Source organism: Sminthopsis crassicaudata, chromosome 3 (assembly GCF_048593235.1).
Source record: "Sminthopsis crassicaudata isolate SCR6 chromosome 3, ASM4859323v1, whole genome shotgun sequence".
Taxonomy (NCBI): domain Eukaryota; kingdom Metazoa; phylum Chordata; class Mammalia; order Dasyuromorphia; family Dasyuridae; genus Sminthopsis; species Sminthopsis crassicaudata.
This window is the reverse complement of record NC_133619.1, coordinates 590,358,317-590,373,216: the sequence shown is the minus strand read 5'-3', so window position 1 is coordinate 590,373,216 and position 14,900 is coordinate 590,358,317.

Sequence of the window (14,900 nt, the reverse complement as noted above, 5' to 3'; positions counted from 1 at the left end):
CTCACGCTTTACACACTACTGTTCATTCTGCCATCCAATGACAATGACCTCTTGGCTGTTTCTCGAACAAGGTATTCCATCTCTCAGCTCTAAACATATTATCTGACCTCATGTCTGGAATGTCCTTCCTCCACATCTCTGCCTTGCTTTTTTTTTTTTTTTTTTTTTTTTTTTTTTTAGCTTCCCTCAAGTTCCAAACTATAGGAAGTCTTTCCAATTTCCCTTAATTCTGACATAGGGTGCTGAGGACTCTTTGCACTTCAAAGGGGAGTTATTAAAGATTTTTGTGCAAGGGAATAACCTTATAACGGTGTAAGGGAGGATGTTTCCCCAGAGCACCCTATCTCAATTAACCTAATTAACCTAGGGAAGGTAGTTCTGTATTTCTCCTTTCAATTAACCAAATAAGTGTAAGGACATGATGAAGTTTTAAAAATTGTTTACATCCTGTGAGTCGTTTAGGAGGTCTAAAGTTCTTTCAGGAAGGGAACAGCTAATTAGCTAACCAAGCAAGCTAACTATCATTCTCTCTCCTCCTTTCTCCTTGACCATGTCATAAGAGAGACTGGCTCAGTAGCTGGCAATGAGTACATCCAGATGGGACCAGAGAAAATGGACTAATAAGACACAACACCTAAGCAAAGGTAGCTTCATTGATTGTGACCCCTTGTGGTGAAGATAAGTGTCACTTATATGCTCAGTAAGGGCATTGACTCTTGGAACCCAGTAGAGGGCTACAACTAATGGGAATTTCATGAGGATTCCATGAAAAGGACTTTCAGTAAGTAGAAGTTGTGCCTTACCTCTTTGTCACATGTTTTCTACATGTGTGCCTCAAGTGAACATGGGCTTTGTAATGACTATATGGTAGAACTTCACAGGGAAGTAGGACAATAGACTTACTCAATTAGAAGGATTTTTGGACCTCGGGACTGCTTGATTTACCAGTGATCCTTTTTGAGTGAACTGAGTGAATTTAGAAATGCCTGTAGCTGCCAGAAACTACAGATCCAATCTTGACCAGCTCAAGAACAATCATGACTATCAAATGCAGACTCAATCTTGCTCAGAACTTTCTAAACATCCTGCTTCCTGGTTTATTGTGTTGACAGATTTTTTTTCTTATCCCTAACTCTCAGACCAAAATCCTCTAGAAACTATTAATGTCCTACCATTTTTCATTCCCCTATGAGAAACTGAGAACCTTCTTTCTCTTTCTTTGCTCCCTTGAAAGCTCTTCCCTCTCTTGCAAGTTCTTCTCAGACAATAAAAGCTTTTATAATCTGTGATGGGACACTTTCATTAAGCTCTCTTTTTAGGGCTGGGGTTTTCCTTTAATACTCATTACCACTGGATTTTAAGTTAAGGCCCACTTTACCCAAGGATCATGTATGTATTTGTGGAAGAGTTCATCTCAAACTTTTGAGGGAAATATTTTTAGAACTACTATTTTTGACCTACAGTTAGTGGGAAACACATCGGTGGGAAACTGTGAATGCTCCAACTAGGAATCCTTGACTGGAAGGATGAAGATTTGCCTACCCAGAGGAGATCCAAAAGAATGTGCTAAGAATCTTCAAGGCTGATGACTCTTCCTAAAGAAGAACCCAGATTGTATTTGAAAAGGGCCAACCCAGAAGAGAATCCATGTGTCATCTTGAGGAGAATGCTCTGAATGAAGACAGCAGTTATATGGACATATAAATGCTACTCTGTGATTAAGCATGTAATAACTGGTTATTGAATCGAATTAGATTTTTTTAGAGTATTTGGTTACTATAAGTGTTCTGCTGGACATATAAACACCCTTTGGAAAAAAGTTAGAAATCATGTAAATGCCAAGTTGACTCTGAAACAATGACCCAACACAAAGCTGTGATATACTTAGGCTTTGAGAACTTTACTTGACATCTGATCTTGGGTAAGGGTCTGTTTATAAGGCTTAATTCATGTTAGCACTAATAATCCTATTGATTTTGAATGGCTCTATTAGGGAAGGGGCAATCTGACCATTTGTAGAGGGACAAGCCCATCAGAAGATAGGGTAATTTCCATACACAAGCTATGGGTCCCAACATGTATTTTGTTATTATTATTTTTATTATTTTGTGTGTGTGCTTGGTGGTAGTGCCTTGCATTTTGGTCCATGAGTATTTTCCTGGGAAGCTGTGTCAGCCCTGCAATTAGCTCCCTCAATCAGGAAAACTGCTCACTGTGAGATTAGATACATCTCTGAGGCTGATTGCTGGAAAATTTGGGATAGAGCTGTTGGGTGATAATCTTTCTTTCTTTCTCTCTTGCTCTCTTTCCATTTTAAATAACTGCTTGATTGTAAAGAGGGATGATTCACAGCTCAAGATTTCTTCTGTAACTTTGTGGGGAGATTAGGAGAAAAGAAATGCACTCCTCCCCCCTCCTCCAATTCTCGTGAATATTCCAACTCTCCATCTGTGGTACATTTCATGTCGAACTGATGTATACCAGTTGCAATCAGCGTGTAAGAGAAAAGGATGCAGAGTGTTCAGGTGTCCTAGAGCTCAGGCCCTGAGTAAATAGCAGGTTTCCCATCCCCTTCTGTTCCTGGATTCTGAAGCTCTGCCTTGTGGACAGATATGTTTTCTGATTCTAAAGCACACTCCCTCTCTCCACACCTGACCCCTCCATAGGGTGACTCACAAAGGTTGATTCCTTCTTCCATTCCAGTGGCAATGTCACTGTCAGAAAGTACTCTCTCGGATCTATCTCTATTCCCTCTTGTTACATTTTAACCACATTTTGTCTTGTTTTATCCTCGGGAAGTGACAAAGGACAACTAGTTACATCCTATGTATAACATCTCTTCAATTAAAAGATTCACATAGCACTTGCTTCAGGCTTCTTTTCTCTAAGATAAGCAATCAATCCTCGTTATTTTAGGTCATGGCAGTGGAGAAATTTTTGGTGAAAAGAGTATAAGCAAAGAAGCAGCTATTCCAAAGAATAGAACAGAGAAACACACCCTGGAGTCATCCACCTTTTATCAAATGAGAACTTAGAAGGACAAATTAGAGAATTCAATCAATGATTTCTTTTTAAGTATCTAAGGCCTTTTTTTTTCTTTTTTAAATTTCAGAAGTTTCATTTCCCAAATTATTTTTCTTGACACTTGGGGACTTTCTACATTTTCCTAAAAGCCACCTAATGATGCAACTGTGCAATTAAGTCTAATTTGTTTGCAGAAATAATGGTAAGTTACTTGTGCTACAACTGAAAAAATACTCCCAGTACTCTTATTATTACATTATTATTATTATTACCATTATTATTACTCCGGCTGAAAAAAAAATCAGGAACAAAAGGGGCAAATATCTGTCTTTTAGAAGAATGGAAAATAGGGATGTAGCTGTGGAACTCAAGAAATGGGACAGATTCTGTTTTGGTGAGGGGAAGGGAAGAAATAACTCCTACACGAGGCCATAATGGAGCAAAGATATAAGCTCCATGAAGACAAGAGACCATTTTCCATTTTGTCATTGTTTCCCTAATATTTAGTGAAGTGTCTTACATATAGTGCTGGTGTACCTAATTAAAAAGTATCATATTGTACTCTATTGTACCATATTATGCATCGAATATTTAAAATGTATCACATTGTGCTCTTTTGTACCATATTATGCATTGAATATGATTCTCTCTAATCTTTCCTCAGGATTCTAGGGAAATAGCAAGAGTTTTGCAGTTTCTCTTCTCTCTTGCCATCAGCTTGCCTCTACATCACTTCCATTTAACCACTTAATGTCAATTAGTTTTTACAAACGGATATTTACTTTGAAAATATAGTAAGAACAAAGGCATAAACATTTTCCTACAACACCTTAGGAGCACATTCTCTTCTTTTCCACTTCATTTTTCTCAGGAGAGTGGGCATAAATTTAGCTAAGTTTCTACAGTTTGGTCCCACCAAACATCCAAAGTTCACATCCAAAAGCAGCAAGATGAGTATTTGTCTTAGCTACTACCGTTCTGGGTCCCTTTCTTCTTGGAGTATAGATTCTGAATTGATTGCAAAATCCAAAGGCGGGGTACTGTCCAGACACTCTCTTCTGACCTGGACCTCATAAAGTCAGATTCTTCATTCTAGTCTCTCTCCTTATTGCAGTGTCTCTTGTCAGATGCTATTAGTGGAAACAAGCCATCCTATGAAGGTAAGAGCTTTGCTCAGTCACATGACTGTTGAGTGGCAGAGCTGAGATTTGGTCCTAGGTTCTAAGAGTTCAATCCCAGCACTAGACTACTTTGATTTTCCATAGGGAGATTTCTTTGAGAGAAAGGGTCTCCTTGGTAGCCTGGGACATCCTGAAAGAAGATGCTGAAACTGTCATAAAAGAGACTTTTCAGTGGCTGTTGAATTTTCCAAAACAACCTGTGTCCTTGAAAAAGAAGGTATATTTCATATTGTCCCCAGCAATGGATTTTTCCTATCTGAGGGATGGGCAGTTGAGTAAGCAGAAATAAGGAAGAAAATGTTCTGAGTGTATTTGAGTGCTTGCCATCTGATTCCACTGAGGTCAGGACAAAAGTAGACCATTTAAACATTTAAAGAGATTCAGGTTGTACACTAGGGAGAACTTCCTGATTGCTGTGTATGAGATTCTTGAACTAGGACCAAGGAAGGTAATCGAGATTGCTTCCTTTCTGCAAACAAGAGTCCCAGAATGCCTGAGTTGGAAATTGATGTCAGAGATTATTATCCAGCACAAATCTAAACAATACATTTCCTATAAAAGCCCTAATAAGTATTTATTTAGAAGCTGCTTAAAGACCTCCATGAAAGTGAGCCCTCTGTCTCTGGAGGCTGCCCATTTTGCCTCACTTTCACCTGTAATTGTTCACCTCTCATTTCACTTTTGCTTCTGCTCCTGGAGCTAAGGAGACTAAATTTAATCCCTCTTCAAAGATCTTCAAAGCCTTGAAAGATACCTATTGGGTTTCCTCCTAAATCTTCTTTTCTCTAGACTAACCATCTTCTCTTCTTGGACTGATCCTGAGCTTCTTATTAACCACATAGGGTCTCCGTGGCCTGGTCAAGTTGAAGGTCAAAGGCAAGACCCCAGAATCTTTGGAATGCTGGCAAACTACTTGCCCAATAAGTAGTTTCCCTTCCCCAAAGTTTCTAAGACAATGATTCTATGAAAAGGCCTAAAGGTAGGTTGAGTCAATTAATATTTATTAAATGTCTACTATGTGCCAAATACAACACTAAAAACTGAGGATACAAAAAGAAGGAAAAGACAGCCCTGATCATTTTCTTTTTTTTAATAAAGGAGACAACAAGAAGATATATACAAAGCAAATTATATACAGGATAAACAAGAGATAATTAACAGAGGGAAGGTACTGGAATAAGAGGAGTTGGAGAAAAATTCCTGCACACGGTGGGATTTATTTGGAACTTAAAGGAAGCCAGGGAGGTTAGGAATCGGAGCAGAAAAAGGAGAGCATTCCAGACATGGGGGACGATCAGAGAAAACGCCTGGAGCTGAGAGATGGAATGTCTAGTTAATGAGTAATATGTTCCATGTGTAATATTTGGCAAGTCACTCCCCAACTTGGGGGCCTTTGAGTTGAGATGGTTCCCTTCTTAGGTGGCCTTCCAAGTGCCTTTTCTATTATGTTGTGATAGCCTATTGCCACTAAATGTGGAGTCCAGTATAAGTGATGTCAGACTGGGCTGGACTGGGGTGCAGGGCACAGACTTTTTTTATTTTAATTTTTTTCCTCATTTGGGGGTGTTACCTTGGCCCATTAGCAGCACAGGTGTCAAGTAAGGTGAGAGAAGTTCAGGAGGGGTGTGTGAATGTGTGTGTGTGTGTGTGTGTGTGTGTGTGTGTGTGTGTGTGTGTGTGTGTGGACTGCAGGTTAAGAACTTAAGAATCCTGGACTAGATGGAGGTTTCCTTGACCAGTAAATTCATGGCCCTCTCCCAAGGGTAGATGCCCAGTAAGGGTGTTGGAAATGTCAAAGCCTTCTCCAGGTATCTATAGGATGAAGATTTACACTTGTTCTATTGGGACCCCAGAGGACAGAACCAGGTGTGATGGATGCAAGTTGTGCAGAGGTAGATGTAAGCTTTAAGTCAGGAAAAACACCTCCCTCCCCCTTAATTCTGAGGGCTGGAATTGGCTGGCTTCTCGGGGAGGCCCAGTGCTTCCCACAGCAGAGGCTAGATGACCCCTGGGCAGGTATGTTACCGGGAGGAGTTCTAGTTCACGAGTGGGCTGAAATGGGCCGCCTCTGGAGGTCTCTTCCAACACTGAGATTCCATGTGACAAACTGGGTGCATCTCATTCCAGCTGAAGCAGAGGCGAGACTTCCCTCAGCTCTTTTGATAAGAGGTGGTTGTTTTCGTAGGGGGTGGGGAGGAGGGGAAAGGCAGTGGTGGGGAGGAGGCAGGCACAGCTGTAGGGTGCCCTGGCCTTTTTCTGGCCCTGGTGACATAGGCAAGCAGGCTGGTTCAAGCTCCCCAACTACCCCCTCCCCTCCATCTTCCTGATGAAGAGAAGTTCTTTCTGATTGAGCTAATTATGCTGATTGAATTTCCTCCCTCTCCCTTCTGCAGCTCCTTCCCACCCCCACTCTCCCCTCCTCTCCCCTCCCCTAGCTGCTGCCAGGACTCCCTTTGGAGAAAGGAAAAGGTTTCCTTAATCTGATGGGGGTAATTGTTATGCACACAGTGTCAGATGTTAATGTGGGCCTGACTGACAGGTAATCAGCCCCTCAGCTGTACAAAAGGAGTGAATAACTTGGTAATTTTATTTCCCCTGATTCCTCCGTGTGGGATGTCAGGAAAATCTAAATTAGCAATCAGGGGAGCCAACGCAGCGGCAGCGGCAGCTCCGCTAGGATGGGAGTGAGTGGAGCCGTAGCTACAGCTGCATAGGCACGGTGTCATTGTCCCATGTGGGGGCTGGTGGTCTGGGGCTGGGCTCCAGCCTGCCTCCTGGGGAGTAGGGGCTGCTTGGGGGGAAGTTTGGCCTCTGGCAGAAAGAGTCCTGGAGCTTAGGGTCTGGTCTCCTTTCAGAGAACCTCTCTGGGCCTCAGTTTGCCCATCTGTAAAATAAGATGACGAGGCTGGGAGAGATGATTTCTGGAGTGCCTTCCAGGACATTGTGCCCTGTTTAGCTGGTACTTTCTGGAGCCTGGGCTCCCAATTTCCCCCCAAAGCAGCAGAGAAATAGAGAGGGAAAAAGCTATGTCTGCTTGTCTTTTGGGTCATCCATGCATGGTTACCTGTTGGGGAGGCTAGAGAAGAGATTCCTTTTCAAGAATGAGTTGGCCTAGTTGTCCCTTGAGGACCCTTTAAGCTCTAAGATTCTGCTTGTCTGAACTGTAGGGGGTGGTGGTGAGGGAAGGATGGGGAGCTTCTGTCACATGGTGAGTGACAGGTTTCCCCCTCCCTGAGCCAACTCCATTCGTACCCTGGGATGCTCAGGACATGTGACCTTAGTGCTCACGTTTCAGCTGAACTGAAGCCAGGTGCCTCTATTCATCTTCATAGAATTTAGCTTCTGTATCACCTCAAATTTAATTGAGAGTTAGCATGATTTTTTTTTTAATCAGGAATACCTAAATTCAACTTTGCTTTAGCCACTTTTTTTTTTTTTTTTTTTTTTTTAAATCCAGGTAATTGGGGTCAAATGTCTGAGGATGAATTTGAACTCAGGTCCTCCTGACTCTAGGACCAGAGCTCTTTCCACAGTGCCATCTCTGTCCCCTTAGACACTTAATTGAGAGTTGACCCTCAGCAAGTCACATAAAAAATTAAGTCAAATGAACAAACATTTCATTAAGCACCCATCAATTGTCAGGCACTAGGCTAAGCCTATCTCTCTGCCTCAATTTCTACAACTGTAAAAATAGGAGTAATAATAGCATTTATCCTAGTAGAATTGTGAGGATCAGATAAGATAATGAATGCAAAGTGCTTTCCTAATCTTAAAGAACTGTATAACTGTGAGCTATTATTATTACTTTACTGAAGGCTAATCATTCTGGGATTGTAGAAATACCAATTAATGTTGGTCCCTAGAATAATGGGATTCTAGAACTGTCAGAACCCTTAGAGTGGGAGAAAACAATAATTTATTAAGTGCCTAATACATAGATTATCTCTTCTGATCTTTAAACAATCCTGCTGGAGGAAGTGCTATTATTCTATCCATTTTACAATTGAGGAAACTGAGGCAGAAAGCTATTTAAGTGACTTGTTCAGGATCACACAGTTATCAAGTTCTTGAGGTTGTATTTAAGATTTTCCTGACTCCAGACCCAGAGCTCTATCTACTGCACCACCTAGAAAAATGTTAGAATATAGAATGTCAGAGATGGAATGCCTTTTTAGCTTAACTGCACCCTTTTTTTTTTTTTTTTTTTTTTTTACATATGAAGAAAGGGAAAGGTCTTGGGGGGTAGTAGTGCCCAACAGTAATTTTTGGAGAAACAGCTACTGTTGGAGCAAAGAAAGTTCAAGAAATGTTTTCAATCCTGGAATTTTCCACTCAGTGGAACTCTGATGGAGGGCGGAGCATTGACCAGCCTTACACTGGCAGAGCTCCTTCCCATCAGAGCTCCTCCCCGCCACATCACTGAGCATCTCCCAACCTGCTGGGAATCATAGCTTGGGATCAATTAGGATGAGCAGGAATTGGAATCTTAGTGCATTGAAAGAAATCGACAGTTTGAAGAGGTGGCCAAATCAGCTAATGCAAATAGAGGCTACATTGAAAGAGGCAGGAAATCCAGAATAAGAGAGGGAATGGAAGATGATCCCATCTGGAGTACAGGTCCAATTCTGGGCACCAAGGAAAGATCTTGACAAGCAGGAGAAAGTCCAGAGGAGAGTGACCTTGCTGGGGAGAGGAACTAGAAATCATATATAAAGGGACTAAGCAGGATGAATTGAAAGTTATTCAGCCAGAATGAGAGCTGAGGTGGGGCAGGGATTGTTTGGAGAGGATAATCATTGTTCAAGTATCTGAAGGTGGAAAATATGGGAAAGGGGCTAAAATAAACAGATTTGGTCCCAGCGTTTAGAACTAGGATCCCCAGGAGAAGTTGCAGCTCAACAATCAGGACCATCCCTAAATGAAATAGCCTGCTTTAGAAAATAATGCTTCACTTGAAGTATTCAAGCTTCTTCAGGAAGGCTGATAGAGAGACCAATGCTTGCATCCTTGGAATAAGAGGGACAGTTATACCAAGGTCGAATTTGGCCCTGAGATTTTCCCCTACTGATGGAGGAGGGTGTCTGGGGCTGTATAACTCCAGTGACTCTGAGCTCACTGTGGGTGGAGGGTCAGAGTGGAGGAGAGATGAAAGGAAAAGGCTGTTCAAGAAACATATCTCCTTCAAAGTCACCAGAGTGATAATTTGAGGTTCTTGAGTTTTTCTTTTCTTTTTCTCTAAAATGCACTGATTTTCCAAGCAGCATCAGTTTTATTTAAGACCAAGATATAGGAGGGGAAAAAAAAAAAGGAAATAATTCTGCTCACTGACTGCTGCTGCAGTGAGTCTTCTTTGGCATATTTTTAGATCAGGGGCCTGCCTAGGGTCCTGTCCCCATAATACTGACTTTCAGACCCCCTACTCCTTAGGCAAGCGTCTCTCCCCATAAAGAGGTGGAGGAGGGGTTATCTTTTCTCTGGAAGTGCTTATTAACACTAAATGGCAAGAGGAGAATAACTCTGGAGTGGAGCTGAGTGGGCGGGCTTCATCTTCCTGCTCCACGGAATCACAATAGGACTGCCTTACCTTTAGACAGAGTGGGTAGCTGCTTACACTAGAATGTTTTTAGGATGGGTCTGAGATCCTGAATGCTACAGTGATGGAGCACTGGACTAGGAGTTGGGAAATTTGAGTTCTACTCCTGTCTGTGGCACTGAGTCTCTGTGTGATTATGGGTAAGCAGCTTCCTGTGACTTATCTGGATCTTGTTTTTCCTATCTGTAAAATGGGGATAATCATCCCTGGAAATAGTTATCATTATTATTATCATGACTATTTCAGGTTCCTGCAATGAATGGCAGAGCTTGTGGACCCTATACAGGAAAAAACTTTTCCTCTAACAAATGTTGTTCAGTTATTACTATATGGGAACTCAGAGCCCCTGCTTAAATGTAGTGATATCCAAAGGAATCTCTCCCTCACTTTCACCCTATCCTGATTCCTCTGAGTCTCTCTCCATCATTTTCTCCCATCCTCCCAACAGGAGAGGAGTCTGCCAAAGGGAGGAAGAGGTGGAGGGGAGGGGACCTGTCTTCGGACATGCCTCTAGGGGGCAATAGCATCTTTTCTAGCAGAAAGCTCATTCTTTGGAAGCTTATTTCCCCATGTGAGAAGCTGAAGCTTCCCTTTTAGAGGGAGATGGGATGACCCTTTTTTTTTTTTTTTTTAAATTTTCTAAAGAAATCCTCTTGGGTGTGAGGAAAAACAGATGAAGCTTTTTATTTTTTATTTTTTATATTTTTTAAGGCTCCCTTCATCCCTTCTAGAAACCCTTTATATATAGATTCCATTTTTTCTTATTTGCTTAATGACAAATTCATTCATCATTTATTCATTCAAACTATTAATAAATAGTCTTTATGTAGCACTTTAAGGTTTCCAAAGGGCTTTACATGTATATGTTAATTCATATGATCTTCACAATGACCCTAGGAAGTAGGTTCTATCGTCATCTTCCTTTTCTAGATGAGGAAACTGAGGCTGAAAGGATTAAGTGACACAGATATTCAATTTCTGATACAGGATTTGAACCCAGGTTTTGCAGATTCCAAGTCTTAAGTTCTCTACATTGCAATATCTAGCTGCCTCAACAAAGATTTATTGAATCCTGTCAGGTCACAAAGCCCCTGTCCTTAAGGGATATACAAATAGACTCATAATTTCAGACTATCTCTGAGTTATCTATCTGGTACGGTAGGAACCAGATACAACAATATAATCTTCCCTGAAAGTGGGAAATCCAAGCTTTTGAAAGTGTAATTTAAACTTTTGCTTGAATAACAGAGATGGGAAACTCACTACCTTTTGAGGCAACTTGTGCTTTCTTAATGACTTCAAACTCACTATGATAGTTTACCAATGGATCCTTGTTCCTCATCATCCTCACAACTCCTTAGTGTGGATGCCTCTTAAATTCTGTCCTTGATACCCTCCTTTTCTTTGATTTTATTCATCCCCATGGCTTTAATTACTGTACCTATTCAATGATTCTAAATCTAGTTGTCAAACCCTGAGTTCTACTGTTCTTCTTTCCCTTCCCTCTCTCCCTCTCTCCCTCCCTCCTCCCCCTCCTCCTCCTCCTCCTCCTTCTCTTCCTCCTCCTCCCCCTCCTCCTCTTCCTCCTCCTCCTTCTCTTCCTCCTCCTCCCCCTCCTCCTCTTCCTCCTCCTCCCCCTCCTCCTCTCCCTCCTCCCCCCCTCCTCCTCCTCCTCCCCCCCTCCTCCTCCTCCTCCCCCTCCTCCTCTTCCTCCTCCCCCCCTCCTCCTCTTCTTCTTCTTCTTCTTCTTCTTCTTCTTCTTCTTCTTCTTCTTTTTCTTCTTCTTCTTCTTCTTTTTCTTCTTCTTCTTCTTCTTCTTCTTCTTCTTCTTCTTCTTCTTCTTCTTCTTCTTCTTCTTCTTCTTCTTCTTCTTCTTCTTCTTCTTCTTCTTCTTCTTCTTCTCTCTTTCTCTCTCTTTCCCTTCCTCTCCTCCTCTTCTTTCTTCTACTCCTTTTCCTCCTCTTCCTCCTTCTCTTTCTCTTTCTCCTTCTCCTTCTCTCTTCCCCCTTCTCTCCTTGTCTCTCTGTCTTTGGCTGCTGTTTTTCTTTGTCTGGTTCTCTGTCTCCTTTATGTCTTCTTCCCTTCCTCCCTCCCTTCCCTTCACTTCATCCTTAGGCAGATGGGTGAAACCTGGGGGCCCTTTCTCAGAATAATGTTTTAAAATGCATATTATAAAATACATAGAATTATGAAGAAGGAAACTAATTATATTGAAATACCATTATTAAAATGTTTTTAGAAAGTTCATGGACCTCAGCTGAAGAACCTTTTCTCCAGTTTTCCAATTGACTGCTTTATTTTTTCCATTTGGATATCCTTCCTGTCATCTCAGTCACATATCTAAAATTAAACTCATAATGTTTCTTCCTAAACTAGTCTATACTCTTACTTTCTTTATTTCTTTTGATGGGACCAATATTCTCCCAGTTACTCAGGCTTAGTCATGCCTTTTTCCCCTCATTCCCCCATCATCTTTAAATATTTTTTCTCCCCTACTCCCTCAGCACAAATTGTTCTTGTAGGAAAGAACTGGAAATTAAGAGAATCCCATAAACTGGGGAATGGCTGTAAAAATTATGATCTATGACTTAAATGGAGTATTATTGTTATGTGTAGCATTATTAAAGGGTTTCAGAGAAACCCAGAAAAGGAAGACTTATATGAACTGATGCAGAGTGAATAAAACAGAACCAGAGGAATACTTTATATAACAACAACAGCACTATAAAGAGGGAAAAAAAAACAACTTTGAAAGATTTAGAAACTCTGAACAACAGAGTGAATAATTATGTTTCCAGGGGGCTAATAGTGAGACATATCACCAATCTCCTGAAAGAGAGGATGATTACTAGAATAAGATATATTTTCAGATGTGGCCAATATGGGAATTTACTTAATTATTCATATTTATTGCAAAGTTTTTTTTTCTATTTCATTATGGGAGGAGGAGGGAGTCAGAATGAAAAGAGCAGATGGTGATAGGGTTTCCTACCAAAAAAAAAAAAGAGGAAAAAAACACAAACAAATGATTCTAATGAATTTCATTAGGAATGAACTGAAGAGAACAGAAAAAAATCAAGGAGGAAATCAATCAATCACCTAGCATTTTATCAGCCATCTATGTGACAGATCCTGTGGTGAGTATTGGGGATACAAAGACATACTAAAAACAATATTTGGCTTCAAGGAGCTCAGGCACTTTAATGGAGAAGACATCATGCAAAATGTACAAACAAGATATAGCCAGGATAAATCGGAAATAATATAACAGAAGGAAGGCAGTAGTATTAAAAGGATTGGAGAAAAAAGTCCCTGACTTCAAGGGGCTCATAGTCTAATGGGAAACAGACAAGCAAGATAACTTTGAAACTTAGATGTCAAATTTTTTTTGTACATAAAAGGAAAAGCAATCTGCATGTAATAGAAATTCAATTTCATGTATAATCCAATTTTTCTGTTCTACTTTTATATGGAAATTCATTTTATTTGTTGCTAATTTCAGAAAAAAGAAAAGAGAAAAAAATAAACAAGTAGAGAAAAAGCCTTCACAGATATATAGGACTAAAAATCTTTCTCTAGAAGATAAATAATTAAAGGAAATGAATAAACAGTTCCCTCCAAAAGAACTGGAAATAAATAACTATATTAAAAAATGTTCCAAATCACTAATAAGAGAAATGCAAACCAAAACCACTGTGAGGTTCTGGTCAATGTCAAGCGAACTGGCAAAAATGAGACAAGATGGAAATGATCAATATTAGAGGGCTTATGAAGAGAGAGGCATTTTAGTGACTTGTTGATGGAGCTGCGAATTGTTGTATTCAATTACCTATTGAAGGTAATTTGAAATTACGTTAGGAAGAAGATTAAAATGTCCATTCGATTCACTCCATAGTTCAGCAATACCCCAAGAAGGCTAATTATAAAAGAAAGATTTTTCAATGTGTATCAATTTGTGAATTTGTTTTGTGCATGTAGTACCATGTTCTGATTTCTAGAAGCTTTTTATCTATTGAACAACTTCCTAAATTCCCTATTGACCTCTGGATTTTCTTTGATCATCCAGAATCAATCATATGATATTACATCAATACAAACATTTTCTTTACTTAAAATAGAAAACAAAGCATATAACAAGAAATAAGAATCAAGCTCATCATTGATTTCTCAAACTACAACTTACCAAAATTCCAAGAAACATTGGTTGTGAGCTTTCAGTGTCCTACTTTTGCAGATAATCTTATTAAATCTGGCACTATTGTTTGTTGTTTGATTGTCTCAGTCATGCCCAAGTCTTTATGATCCAATTTAGGGTTTTCTTGGCAGAGAAACTGGAGTAATTTTCTATTTCGCAGATGTATAAACTGAGGCAAACAGGATAAAATGACTTTTTAGGGTCACACAACTAATTAAATGTCAGAAATAAGATTTGAAATCAGTTCCCCTTTGACTCCAAGTCTAGCACTCAATCCATTTTTCCAACTTGCCAACTGTAAAAGTAAGATGCTTAAAAAAAATGTTATCTCCTTGAGGGCAAGAATTTTTTTTTCCACATCAAAAATTCCTAGCAAAGTACCCTCCACATATCAGGCATTTAATAAGTACTTATTAAGTTGAATTGGAAACTGCATTGAAGTTGCAACTAACTCCTTCCTTCTTCTACATTAGGAAGTAATGAGTAAGGATAAGTTTCCAGTTGCTATTCTATCCTAGGATGTTCCATTTATAAGATTTTTATAGATCTGGAACTAAGATACTGAGTATCTTAGTACTACTGAGTTCAGTTGCTAGACAAATAGTATCCTTTACTCTGCCTTAGATTACTAATCAGAAGAGCTTGAGGAAGAACAGAAAGAAGGAACTCAGAGGTAGATTTTTCCTATTTGATAGGCGCAGTAGACAGAATACTGAGTCCAGAGTCAAGCAAACCTGAGTTCAAATTTAGCCTCAGTCATTTACTAATTGACTTGAAGTTAAGAAGTCAAATCCTGCTTCTGACACTTACCAGTTGTGTGACTTTGGGCAAGTCACTTTATTCTGTTTGCCTCAATTTACCTAAGTGTAAAATGAGCTGGAGAAGGAAAAAAATCACTTTAGTACCT